Source organism: Chenopodium album, chromosome 3 (genome assembly GCF_948465745.1).
Source record: "Chenopodium album chromosome 3, dcCheAlbu1.1, whole genome shotgun sequence".
NCBI lineage: Eukaryota > Viridiplantae > Streptophyta > Magnoliopsida > Caryophyllales > Amaranthaceae > Chenopodium > Chenopodium album.
The window spans coordinates 8,368,782-8,381,742 of record NC_137836.1 but is presented as its reverse complement, the minus strand read 5'-3'; the positions used below and the strand labels follow the sequence as shown (position 1 = coordinate 8,381,742).

At 38.2% G+C, this 12,961-nt stretch overlaps 1 non-coding gene across 1 annotated transcript; it reads right to left on the bottom strand.

Annotated features, from left to right (window-relative positions):
• Positions 1–597: 597 nt before the first annotated feature.
• On the bottom strand, positions 598–704 carry LOC145625762 (small nucleolar RNA R71). The gene has a single exon (XR_014110667.1). It is a non-coding gene; the product is annotated as a small nucleolar RNA R71 (small nucleolar RNA).
• Positions 705–12,961: the final 12,257 nt, after the last annotated feature.

Genomic DNA, 12,961 nt, shown 5'->3' with positions numbered 1-12,961 from the left:
TCTTTGAGGCAAGTCTCATATTTGCTTTTAGTTCTTTGTTTATTCCCAGGTGTTCCAGATAAGGTAATATCCCATTCGATCCTGAGATCAAACGATCCTTCCATAGACAAAAGAATTTTTACAGGTAAATCCTGGCGGGTTCTGGTGATAATAATAATCGCCGAGACCCTCCAACCGATTCTAGCGACTCAGAGGTATCTTCAGATCCAGAATCAGAGATGGCAGTACCTAAGAAGCTTAGTGATTATTCACAACCAAAGCTTACAGATTTTCCACACCTTACTCCCACTCCAGCTCTTGATGGGGTACAATTCGAGATTAAACCCCAATTTATCACAATGATAGAAAGGAAGCAATTTAGTGGAGCTAAGGGTGAAGACCCAAATCTTCATATTGCAAACTACTGTCAGTACTGTAATACCATCAGACAAGATGGGGTCACACAAGACCAAATCAAGGAGATTCTCTTTCCTTTCTCTCTATGTGGAAAAGCCAAATTATGGTTTAATGGATTAAATAGAACTGTACTTGGTATAACTAACTGGGATACTCTTGTTTTAAATTTATAATAAATATTATCATGCATAGAGAACAACTGTACTAAGGAGTGCAATTTAGAACTTTGCCCAAGAGGCTAATGAAACTCTATATGAGGCCTAGGAAAGGTTCAAGGATCTTCAGAGAGAATGCCCCCACCATAATCTGGCACAATGGCAGTTGATCCAAGCCTTTTATAATGGGATTGGAAATTCATCTAGAATAATATTGGATTCTGCAGCTAGTGGGAGGTTTATGAACCTTAATGTTGATGATGCAGGTCAAGTTATTGAAGATATGGCAATACATAATTCCCAATATGGGAATCCCAGAGGCTTTTCTAACAAAGGGAAACATAGTGTCGACTCTGTATCCTTTTTACAAGCTTAATTAACCTCTATTTGCCAGAAATTAGATAATCTTAGTACTGCAAATGTAGCTAATGTTTCTACATTTAATAATAATGCTAATGAGGCTTTCTGTGAAAATTATGGAATTGTAGGTCATTGGGAGCAAGATTGCAGGAGTTCTGTGGAGCAAGTCAATGCCTTTCAAGCTTATAGGCAGAATAACCCATACTCCAACACCTACAATCCTAGGTACCGGAATCACCCATATCTTTCCTACCGGAGCACCAATGTTCAAAATCCGCCACCTCCACAAGAATCACAGGCGCCACAACAACAACAGCAGAAATATTACCACCCCAATGCTGGCCAGAAGAACCAACCACAACAACCCTCCTCATCTTCCGACCCTGCTTTGGCAGAAATTAGAGCGATGCTGTCTAGTATGCAGAAGCACATGGAGAGTAGAGATGCCCAAATTGATTCGATCATAGCACATAATAAAATTGTAGATAATCAAATTGCGCAAATTTCTGCTACTCTGCAAGCCCGTCAACAGGGAGCCCTGCCGACACAGCCAACCAGGCCTACGGATCAAGATTTTGCAATTACTCTAAGGAGTGGTTCACACTATGAAGGGCCCCCTATGCCCAAAGATGATGAACCTGTTTTAATAAATAATGCTAATCTTGATTCCATTAAACCTGACAATGTAGTTAATAGCCCTGCAGGGCTAAAGAGTAGTAAAATATTCGTGATAATACATTGCAGGGTACGACTCCAGGGAAGGTAGCAGCTCCAGATAAGAGCAGTAATGCTCCAAAGCCAGTTATCAAACTTCCATTCCCAAATCTTCACTTGAAAACAAATTTGGATAAGCAGTTTGGTAAGTTTCTAGAGATGGTTAAAGATTTGTAGGTAACAGTTCCCTTCACTGAATTAATTACACAAATTCCTGCATATGCAAAATTCATGAAGGAAATATTCACCAAAAAAGGTTTATTAGTGAGGTTGAGATAATAGCTTTCACTACAGAATGTAGTGTCGTACTTCAAAATAAATCTCCACCTAAACTGAAAGATCCGGGTAGTTTTTATATCCCTTGTCATATTGTCAATCTAATGATTGATAATGCATTATGTTATTTGGGTGCTAGCGTTAGTGTTATGCCATTATCTGTGTGTTCCAAGCTAAATATGGGTAAATTAAAAGCTACTAATATTACTCTACAAATGGATGACCGTTCCTTTAAATACCCCTTAGGTGTTTAAGAGGATGTTCCTGTTAGAGTAGGTAAATTTTATATACCTCTTGATTTTGTTTTTCTTGATATGGCTAAGGATATGCAAACCCCAACTATTTTGGGTAGACCATTCCTTAACACTGCAGGAGCAATTATAGATGTGAGATGTGGAAATTTGACACTATCAGTAGGGCACGATAAAATTACTTTTAATCTGAATAATACCCATAAAAGCCCCATGACAAAGGAGAAGTGTTTTAGTGTTAATGTGGTTCATAATTATTCTAACAAGCCCCAAGCTCTTGTAAAAGATCGCTTAGAGGCGGTATCTTGTGTTGCATCCTTTACAGATGAGATAGACAAATGGAAAAAGGAAGTTGATGCAATAGAAAGAGCCCTCTACACTGTCGGTCTTGGCTTTGAAGATGAGAAGGTGGAATTAAACAAGCAAGCTAAGGAAATTGAACCTACAGTAAGTGTTCTGCTAGATCGAGTTGCAATTGCTAAATCTAGTGTCAAATTGAAGCAACCATCGATCGAAGAGGGGTATCTAGTGTGTAGTATTAAAGAACCCCCAGTCCAAGTCAAGGAGGATCCACCAGATAAGGTGAATTGGCGTTCCATAGGGTATGTTAAGAAGCCGCGTCGTGGCCTAAACACCGCTCGACCGGGTGAGAAACCACCCGACCAAGCATTAGGCCAAGGATCCTAGTTCTAATACCTAGTAAGAACGTCGTGCGGGACCTAGATAAACCAGCACTTTGCGGGAGGCAACCGTATTTTCTTACTTTTTAGTCTATTTTTTTTCTTTCTTTTTCTTATGAGAGGAGAGAAGAGGGAAGTTAATGAGTTTATTGATTTGTACAGGTTTGGAAAGAGTTAGTCAAATTTGGAGAAAAGAAATAAAATCAATCGTCAAAAGTTGCCTCGGGCCCGACCAGGCGAAGCTCGCCCGATCTGGCGCGAGAGTAAAGCAAGAAAAATCGGCAATTTTCGCCCGATCGGGCGCGAGATTTGACGTTGACGGTTATTTAGATCGCTTGACCGGGCGCAAGAGTAGAAGAATTTCTGGGCAACAGATCGCCCGATCGGGAGAAGCTCGCCTGACCAGGCGCGAGAGCAACAAACAAATAAAGAACCAGATCGCCCGACCAAGCGATAGCCCGCCCGATCGAGCGCCACACCAGCCCCGTCTTTTTTCTTCTTCTTCCTTCTTTCTTTTCTCATTTCTTTTTCTTTCCTCCATACTTTCTCTCACTAAACCTCCATTTTTCTCTAACTTCTATCTAAGTTTCTCTCTCAATCTCTTACCCAAATCCAATAATTTTTACATATTCTTAATCCTCTTTTCACCTCTACACTTCTATACCAAATTTGCCCAAATTCAAACAAATATTTTCTTACCCATTTTTCTATTATGGCTACAAAGAGGTCCCAATCGATTTTTGGGAGGAGTTCTAGTTCAAGGGAGGAGTATGATCCGGATTTGCAGCTTCCTTATTGGCCAACAATCCGAATTGCTACCCAAGAGAAAAAAAGAACGGCTAGAACACCTCGCCGGGCGAGAGGTAATTCCTTCACGGTGGTTATACCACTCTACCCTTGAATCTTATGGCTTTATGATTTTGTTAAACGTTTTTTGAACGGGATAGGAATGAGAAAGTTTGTTGACATGCATTATCCTACATATCGTGAATTAACGTGAGAATTTTTGTCCCCTTTGAAAGTTGTTTTAGACACCCATTTGTGTCTCCCCAAAACCAAACCCAGTGATGAGTACCTTTCGCGTCAAATCATAATCGAATGAGGTGAAAGCGTGGAAAGTCTAGTGTTGCGGCTAGTTTTTATTTCTTTTCTTTCTCTCTGTTTTGGAAAACCTATTTTTAAAAAAACAGCCAATTCAGTTTGGTTTGATTCATGGCAAGGGTCCAATAATAGTGTAGTTGGGTCGGGTTCGAAAAGAGCTTTCCAACGATATATTATAAGCCCAATTCCGATGAATAATGAGGAAGTTATGGCCAAATTGCTAAACTGGGCCCGGTTTGATCCTTATATGCGGCCCAATGATCTAGAGGAGGGCCTAATATTGATTTATCATTCCTAATGCAATTAAAATTGATTTTAGTTTTTTAGATTCTTCTAGAAGGTTCTTTCCTAATTTAATTAGCATTGATAAATTGACTTTGGTTGACTTTTTAGAGTTTTAATCAGAATAAAATAAATGTTTTTAAGGAAAATACGATTTTGCCCTTCTGTACGGCTAAATTTTATCAAAATTAAGAAAACACGTGAAATTATTTTCTAGCGCCTCGCGCTAAGGCTTAGCGTCTAGCGCTAATGTCTAGCGTCTAGCGCTAATCTGTTTTATTCTCGTTGAAACTCTGATTTGTTTTTCTATCCGTCCGGCTGATTTTCTCTATAAATAGCCTCCTAAAACCTCCGTTTTCAATCATCAATTCTCTAGTTTTCTTATTCTCCTTAATTCTCTTCTCCCTGTCAAGCTTTCTATACAATATTCCACATTCACAAGATCTAGAAACACCTAGTCAAATTCGAAGTTGTCTTCGCCCTAAACGTGAAAGGTTTTAATATCTGAGGGTTTGGTCCCAAATCTCTCTTTCAATTATTTAATTTAATTGTTTGATTTTATTATTTTCCTTAGAAGTTACTAATGCGTGTATTTTGTTATTAGAAAGAGATACGAGGCATCAAAGTAAGTGCTTTAATTGATTTATTGATATTATGATATAAATATCATGTCTAGGTTATTATTATGATTCCTAGCATCATGTTAGGGTGTTTTGATCTTCCTATTATCATGTTTAGGGAAAAGACTATAATTTCTAATATCAAATATGACAATTGTGATGCTTCCTATTTTCTTCCTAATGTTTATGTTAGTATCATGTTAGGGTTAAAGCTTTGATTTTTATTGTTTAGTGACATGCTAGGGTTTGTTATTAATTTTGTTAGTATCATGCCTAGGATCTTGCTATTATTATGCTTTAACATGATTATGATTGTGATTATTATTATCATGATTATAATTGTTGTAATTATTTAAGATGATTATTATGTTGCTTGATGTTTATCATTATTATTGCTTGATCACACCTTTTATGCATGTTTAAAGGGAATTGGTACTTGTAATCACTCTTAATAAGATAATTAATAATCTTATTTAGGGTTAATATGATTACAATTCAAGTGATCACCAATAATAGTTTTGTTTGTGCATTTAATATTCAACCAACATAAATTAAACAGGTTTAGGGTTAATCTTATTGATTGCATGTTAGTCAGAAAGCGCACATGAATACGATCAGAATAAAGTAGAGGCCTATTATTAGGGCAGGTTCAATCTCTTTTAGGTTGGATTTGTACCTTCATCTCCGAACAACCAGTCATGGTTCCAGACCTATTGGAGTTGAGTACGATCTCCTGGATCGTTAAGGGGTGTAACCTTCACCTCGTGAACGGTTTACAAGTTCCTAAAACTTGTTGGCGACTCTTTTGCTCTATCTTCTTTCCCTTTGGACGCCACCGTACTTTAGTGTATGATCACAGTGGGGTTCAAGCTAGGGATAATGATTGAAATATTCCCTACAGTTTTTGGCTCCGCTGGGGAGGATTTCTATTTTAATTCCTGAAATTTATTTCGGCAATGATTTAGAATGAGTGGATGAAACTCGAAAAGTTCTAAGTATTTCATGTGCTTAATTTTGATTAACACTATTGTCATATGCATAAAAAAAGAACTCATTGGAAAGACCATTCGCAATGAGTTAAAAACATAAGATTTTTACACATAGGAAATTTGAGGAATGTCTTTCACAACTAGGATCGAAATAATGCAGCGCAAAACTGGAAAATTTTATCGAGCATAAAAAGCTGCTGAGGCATGTAGGAACTAGCAACAGAAAACAGAGTATATCTCCGATGATTTGACTCTGGCGCCAGGTGACAGCTTCTGTCACCAGGCGCCAAAGCCAAATTGCGGCGGCGGCCTCTATTCTCTGGCGCCAAGTTCTTCCAATACCGAGCCAAAAATATGTATTCTAATTTTGACCAGTTTTTAGCACAGTTTGCTCGATCCTACTTCCTAATTGAGTTTTTCTAACTTTTCTGAAACCCATATGTGTTCTACATATGGACATAACCCCCTGGGAATTCATGATCCATCTACCTGATTGAACGCTTTGTGCAACAAAGGGTACATCTGAGAATGTTGAATTCACTAAACCATGGAAGCAAGTTTTTTAACTCGCGGTGTCCTATCCACTCGCGCCAACCCTTCACGGTTAGGCTTCTGCGCGGTGCATCTGGACAATTAACCATGGACCCTTTTTTACTAACCCATATCCCGAACTTTAGAGAACTAGAGCCATGGTTAGGTTGCAAACTCATTGCATCATATTGTGCCTACTTGACTAATTGTGCATTATGTGTTGTGCATACTCTATGTGTTTTTCCTAACCGTTTGTTTGACTTGTGTTAAGACTAAATAAACTGATTAATGACTAAAAGAACTTTCCCTAATTAATTAATTTGAGTAAACAAAGTCTAATAAATTAATCAGAGTTGACTTAGTACGACTTTAGGCATATCCTATAGAGTAATAATACCGAAAGCAGTCCCAGATCAACGTTCTAGCAATGGCACCAAGATTTGGACTGGCGACAATTCTGTTGTTTGGCGCTACACTACACAGTGCGGCGCCAGTCCTGTCGTTTTGACGACAGTTTGGTATATTGCTCGAGTCATCACTTTGTGTCTAATTGAACAGTTTGCTAATCAATTCGATTATTTTTTATTAATAATAATACCTTTTTAAGTCATTAATTGAGTCTAGGCACTAAGTCCCATGGTCTTACAAAAGATTCAAAGCATGTCACTTGCACTCACCATATAAAGCACACACTAGTATGTATGCACACTTTGACCATGTCTAAGAAAGTCATGTATGAGCGCGTTTTCTGTCATTTTTTTTAGGGGGGTAAGTCGGATATTAATCCTCCATTTAAACCACTTGTTTGAGACCTATACTTGATTCCCCAAAAATATACACCCTATTTTTGCCTTTTTCTTTTTTTAAAACTTGTAAAGTCAAAGTCAAATTGAGTCAAGTCATTAAAACAAAAATGGTTTAATTTACAGCGCGTGGTCAAGAAAGGAAGGGCGTTTGATCAAAGACAACCTTTTCATTCAAGTTCCACTTTTCAACAAGCCAATCGCTCGAAAAAGGAAAGCTAAGAAGATAATGGCAACTCAAGAGGAAGTTAATGAACTCAGGAACCAATTGATTACTGTGACTGAGGCGTTGAAGGTTTTAACTCTCAAAATCGATGACCCTGTGAAGCAACAATAGATGGACCTCATGCAAGAAAGCTTGAGCAAGTTGTCTACTGACTACAAATTTCAAGGCATTAGTTCAAAAGGGGTCTCGGTGGACAAGGAGCTTCTTCCGCAGAATTTCAATGCCAACGACATCCCAAAATTCAAAGCAACTGATAACCCTTACTTTCATCTAAGAGCTTTTGAAATAATAATGAGTATTAAGGGTATCGATAAGAAAGTGTTCCCCTCTTTATTTTCTCTATCTCTTGAAACCGTTTGCCAGCAATGGTTCTTCTCCCTTGACAAAGAGGGAACCTCTACTTGGGAGTCAATAGTGAATGATTTCATTAATAGGTACAAGTGCAACATTCAAGTTGAAACTGATTATAGGGAACTTGAAATACTCAAGCAGAAGGAGAATAAAGGTTTCACCTCTTTCTTCAACAAATGGAGAGAAACCTCTACTAAGATGATTGAATTACCAAGCGAAAAAGAATCTGTAAGGTTATTCATCAAGAACCTTCAAGAGAAGTACTCCAAGCATCTCAAATACCAAAATAATCTCCATACCTTCAAGGTCGTCTATGACATTGGAATTAATATTAAAGACGACCTGGCTAAGATAAAAGCTGCTAATAGTAACTCCAACAGTGGTTGGAAAGGCAAGAAGAACGACAATCCTTCTTCTTCCAAAACCACCCACTTAAACAATGTTAGCACCTTTAATTTGAGTGAAATCCTTGCTATGAACAACCAAGGACAAAAGAAACCATTTAAGAGGAACTTTACTCCTATAGGTATGAACAACCAAGGACAAAAGAAACCAAGGATCTCTTCCGACAGACGGAGAATTCCATCGCAATTTTTGAAATTTCCGACGGAATTTTTTTCATCGCAATATTTCGACGGAATTTACGTGGTACGATGGATTTTATGTCGGAACGTTTCAAACGAAAAATTAATTCGTCGGAAAATATTTTTTCCGACAGAATTTTCAGTCTATTCTGACGGAAAATTCCGTCGAAAAAAATAAATGCCGACGGGTCGGAAAATTAATCATTTGAAAAATAAGGGCATTGAAGCATTTGAAACCGTTAGACCTAAAAAAAGAGTGGGAAGCCGGCAGTAAGAGAGAGAAAGAGAAGGAGATCGTTGCCGGTGCCGGCGTTCCCCAACGTTGCTGGAGTCGGCGGCTTTCCCCTAGGGCGACGGAAAAAGTTCCGGTTGAAAGTGAAAGAGAGATAAAAGGAAGGAGAGAGAGAGATAGAGAAGGAGAGAGAGAGGAGAAGGCCAGACGCGCGCACGCTGGAGGTTCCACGGAGCCGGAATCGCCGGCGATCCCCTTGGGGGACATAAAGGGAGAGGCTGAAGGAGAAAGAGAAAGAAAAAGAGAAAATCCGCCGTCCTCCGGCCTTCCCTGCCGAGCCTCCACGCACCGTCCAGCTTTCACGCCGCGGTGGTAGTTTCCGGCAACGCCCCTCACATAAGGTCAGTGTTTGGTTTTTTTTGTTTTTTTTATTTTATTTAATTATATCCGTCGCAAAAAGCATTAATGAACGACGGAAAAATCCGTCGAAAGTTAGCGACGGAAGTTTTCGTCGTAAAAATAAATTTCCGACAAAATTTTTATTCGCAAATATATTTTTCCGACGGATTTTTCCATCACAAAATTTATTTTTCGACGGAAAATTTTGTCGGAAAAATTCCGTCGGAAAATTACATTTGCGACGGATCTTCACTTAAAGTCAAATTAAATTCCGACACAGTAATTTCCGTCGTAATTTCCGTCAGAAATGAAGTTTACGACGAAAATTCCGTCGGAATATGGCCAATTTCCTACGAAAGGTTTTCCGGTGGACGTTTCCGACGGAATTCCGTCGTAACCTTCATTTCCGACGGATTTTTAATATGTTTCGATGAACAGTTTTCGTCGCAATTTTACTGTTTTCTTGTAGTGACCACCCCAGCCTGAGCCCGAGGTAGTGCTTTCACCACCTCGCATGTCTCAGTCCGTTCCCTATGGTGACTCTGACCCAGTTAGGGACCTCCAGAATATAGGTCAGGCTTTAGGCCGTATTAAGCATTCCCACACTGACCTTAGGAGGATGGTAGGCTCCATAGACCATAGATTAGGGTACCTTGAGAGGAACCAGGGTAGAGCCCTCTACCCTATGTATGATGATAATTCTCGTCGGGGCAACATTCTCGACGATGCCATCTACCCTGACTAGTTTCAGCCTCCACCCCAGGGATACGATAAGGATCCCACGGACTATTTTGGTGGTAGCTCTTTTGGTGCAGGTGGTGCAGGTGGCAGCGGAGGAGGAGGGTTCACCTTGATGGATGAGGATGATGAGGATTAGCTATATTGGGCTAGTTCCCGAGCCAATGAAGACATTGTCTGTTATAGCCATCGAACTGGTGATTAAGGGCTCGGTGTATGTGATACCGGGGCATTTGGACCAAGTATTCAAGACCCGAAGAGGAAATTCAGATTGGCCCGAAGAATTCGAGCCCAATCAAAGTCCAAGGAGTAGCCCAAGAGTGTCGCCCGGCCAAGAGAGCTCCTGCCTGAAGGCGTGCCCGGCCGGGCGGGGAAGAGCAGCTGGCGCCCAAACTCGCGCCCGGCCGGGTGCGAGAGATGCACATGATAGTAAAAAGGCGGGCTCGATCGGGCGGTGCCTCGCCCGATCGGGCGCGTGTCAGTATTAGGAGGTTTTAATCGTCGTTTAAGTTTGTTTTAGTTAATGATTACTTGCTTAGTATAAATACAATTCCATTAAGCAAGTTTAGTATCCTTTTTTTTTACTCTTTCTTACTTCTTTTCTTAGACTTTCTCTCTCTACTTAGCTTTTAGATTAGTTTCTCTCTCTAATACTTTGTTCTTTACTCAACTCTTAATTCCTGATTACTTTGGTAACGATTTCTTTTCTCTTAATCTCAGTTATTTATTTTATTCCTTCGATCATGGCTTATTTTATTGCTTTGATTAGTTTAGATTTAATTATGTGTGAGTAGTTTCCTTTCTAGGGTTTGTGGGGATCTATAAATAATATGAAGGGGTAATTTATTGTTGTTTAACGCTAGATTAATTTCCTATTGATTGATTTAATGCTCTATGGCTAGATTAGGCCTGATCTTTTATACATGAGTTTGACAGTATTGATTCGAGATTCGAGAGATGAGAATAGATGTTTAGGTCTAGTTTCAATAGGCAGGTTAATTTATAAATGGTTAAGTCGAGATTTGAGAGATGAGATTTAATGCCGGTAGATTAATTTTGTGATTATAATACATAGTGAAAGCCCTTTATGATCTGATTAATTGATGCATTGATGATTGATTATTATGTTTTACCCTGGAATGTTATTTATTGGTGAACCTATGCCCTAGGCCTTTATTCATTGTTTTCTCTTTACTCTTAATCTAAGTAGTTTAGTTTCCTATCCATATTATTAATTTGTTACTTAATAATTTAGATTGCTTTAATTAATTAGGAATAGAAAGACCAGTTTCCCTGTAGGTTCGACCCTACTTCCCTATCTGCTTTAGTTAGAGGATTAAGGAATTACTTTTGATTGGGTGATACGACTTTAGCCTGCCACCTTTGCCGCGTCGCGGTATTTTAGCTGCTGCGCGGTAATTCCAGTTGGTACCGTGTCATGGCAATATGCACCGTGCCACGTTAGCCTTTGCCGCGTCGCGGCATTTTAGCTGTTGCGCGGTAATTCCTGTTTTTTATGCGTCTTTAAAACTACGATAAATTTTGATCTGTAACTCGAAATAAGGCATATAATATATCATTGGAAATATTATCAAGTCTAATTTCCAACCCAATTAGAATCAGGTCAAAATCATTTTAATATTTTACGATATGTCTATTTTAGTGAAAGGGTGTCGGTTTTGGGCTAAATTTAGTATTTTGCTCATATCTTCTTCGTTTTAAATTGGAATTTGGCTTATGATATATTGTTGGAAAGCTTATTTAAAGGCCTATCCAAATAAATAATAATTGGATCAGAATTATAGGGCCACAAAATTAGTTTCTCTTAATTTTGTGATGTGGACATGAAAAGTTAAAAGTAAGTTATGGTTTTGGGAAATGAGCTATGAATTGGATTGGTTTATGAAATGTATTGAAGGAAACATGGATTTAAGCACTCCAAATAAATACTCAACTCTACCAATAATGGCGCTGAAAGATTGGTTTTCCCCAAGCACTCCAAAGATTGGTTTTGGGGAGACATTTTTAGGTGTCTACACGATCGTTTTATAAAAATACTTTTTTCTGGAATATTTCTTCTCGTACTCTATTTATGTAAATTGTTCTGTCCAATTTAGTTTGGTCCATAATAAGGGTCCAATAATAGTGTAGGTTGATTGGGCTAAAAAATAGCTTTCCAACGATATACTTCCTCCATTCTTTTATTATTGCACCACATGCGTTTTTAGGAAGTTTCACAAATATGGCACCATTTTCTCTTTAGGAAAAAAATTATTTGTGTTCACACTACAAATACCCAACATACCCTTGATTTTTCACACTTACTTTTTAGTTTATCAATATGTCACATGGGCAATTTTGTATTTTTATCTTTCTCTCTCTTACTTTTTTCCACTACCAAAATATTTGTACCAAACCCCTTATGGTGCAATAATAAAAAAAAAAAAAAAAAAAGTATTATAATCCCAATTTCGATGAATAATGAGGAAGTTATGGCCAAAATACTAAATTGGGCCTGAAATGGTTTTATATGGCCCAATGATCAAGTGGATGGCCCATTTATAATATTCCAAAAAGTCATTAAGATTGATTTTAATCTCCTAGAATAATCTAGAAGGTTATTTTAAATTCTAGTGGAATTAGGATTAGTAATTATATGTTTTAGAAAATAAAAAATTTTATTTGGAATAAAACAAGTGTTTCTACAAGAATTAAATCGTTAATGAGTCTAATTTAATTAGATTAAGGACTCTCTACGGCTTTGAGTTAACGCGTGAACCGTCGCGATGGAGCTGTCACGCCGCGATGAACCATGTCGCGCTGCGATGGGAGCAGCTTTACTCCGAATTGAATTCGGTGTTTTCTAATCGTTTCGGGACCTTTTTTATAAATAGGGTCGTATTTCCCCGTTTTCATTCATTCACAATCATCAACAATCATCTAATTCTTCTCTCTCCTAAGAGATAGCTTGTTCTTTCTCCCTCTTTCTAGCCTAGCCTTTTTAAAAATACCATACCGCATTCATGAGTTCTAGACATACCTAGCCAAGCTCGAAGTAGCCTTCGCCCTAGATGTGAAAGGTTGATAATTTCTAAGGGTTTGGTCTCAAATTCCTATTTCAATTAATTAAATTAACTGTTTGATTTAATATTTTCCTTGAAGTTACTAATGTGTATATTGTTTTGATAGAAAGAGATAAGAGGTAACAAAGTAAGTTGTTTTAATTTCTCTATTTATGTAGATAGCATGTTTATATTATTTTAATTCCAAATA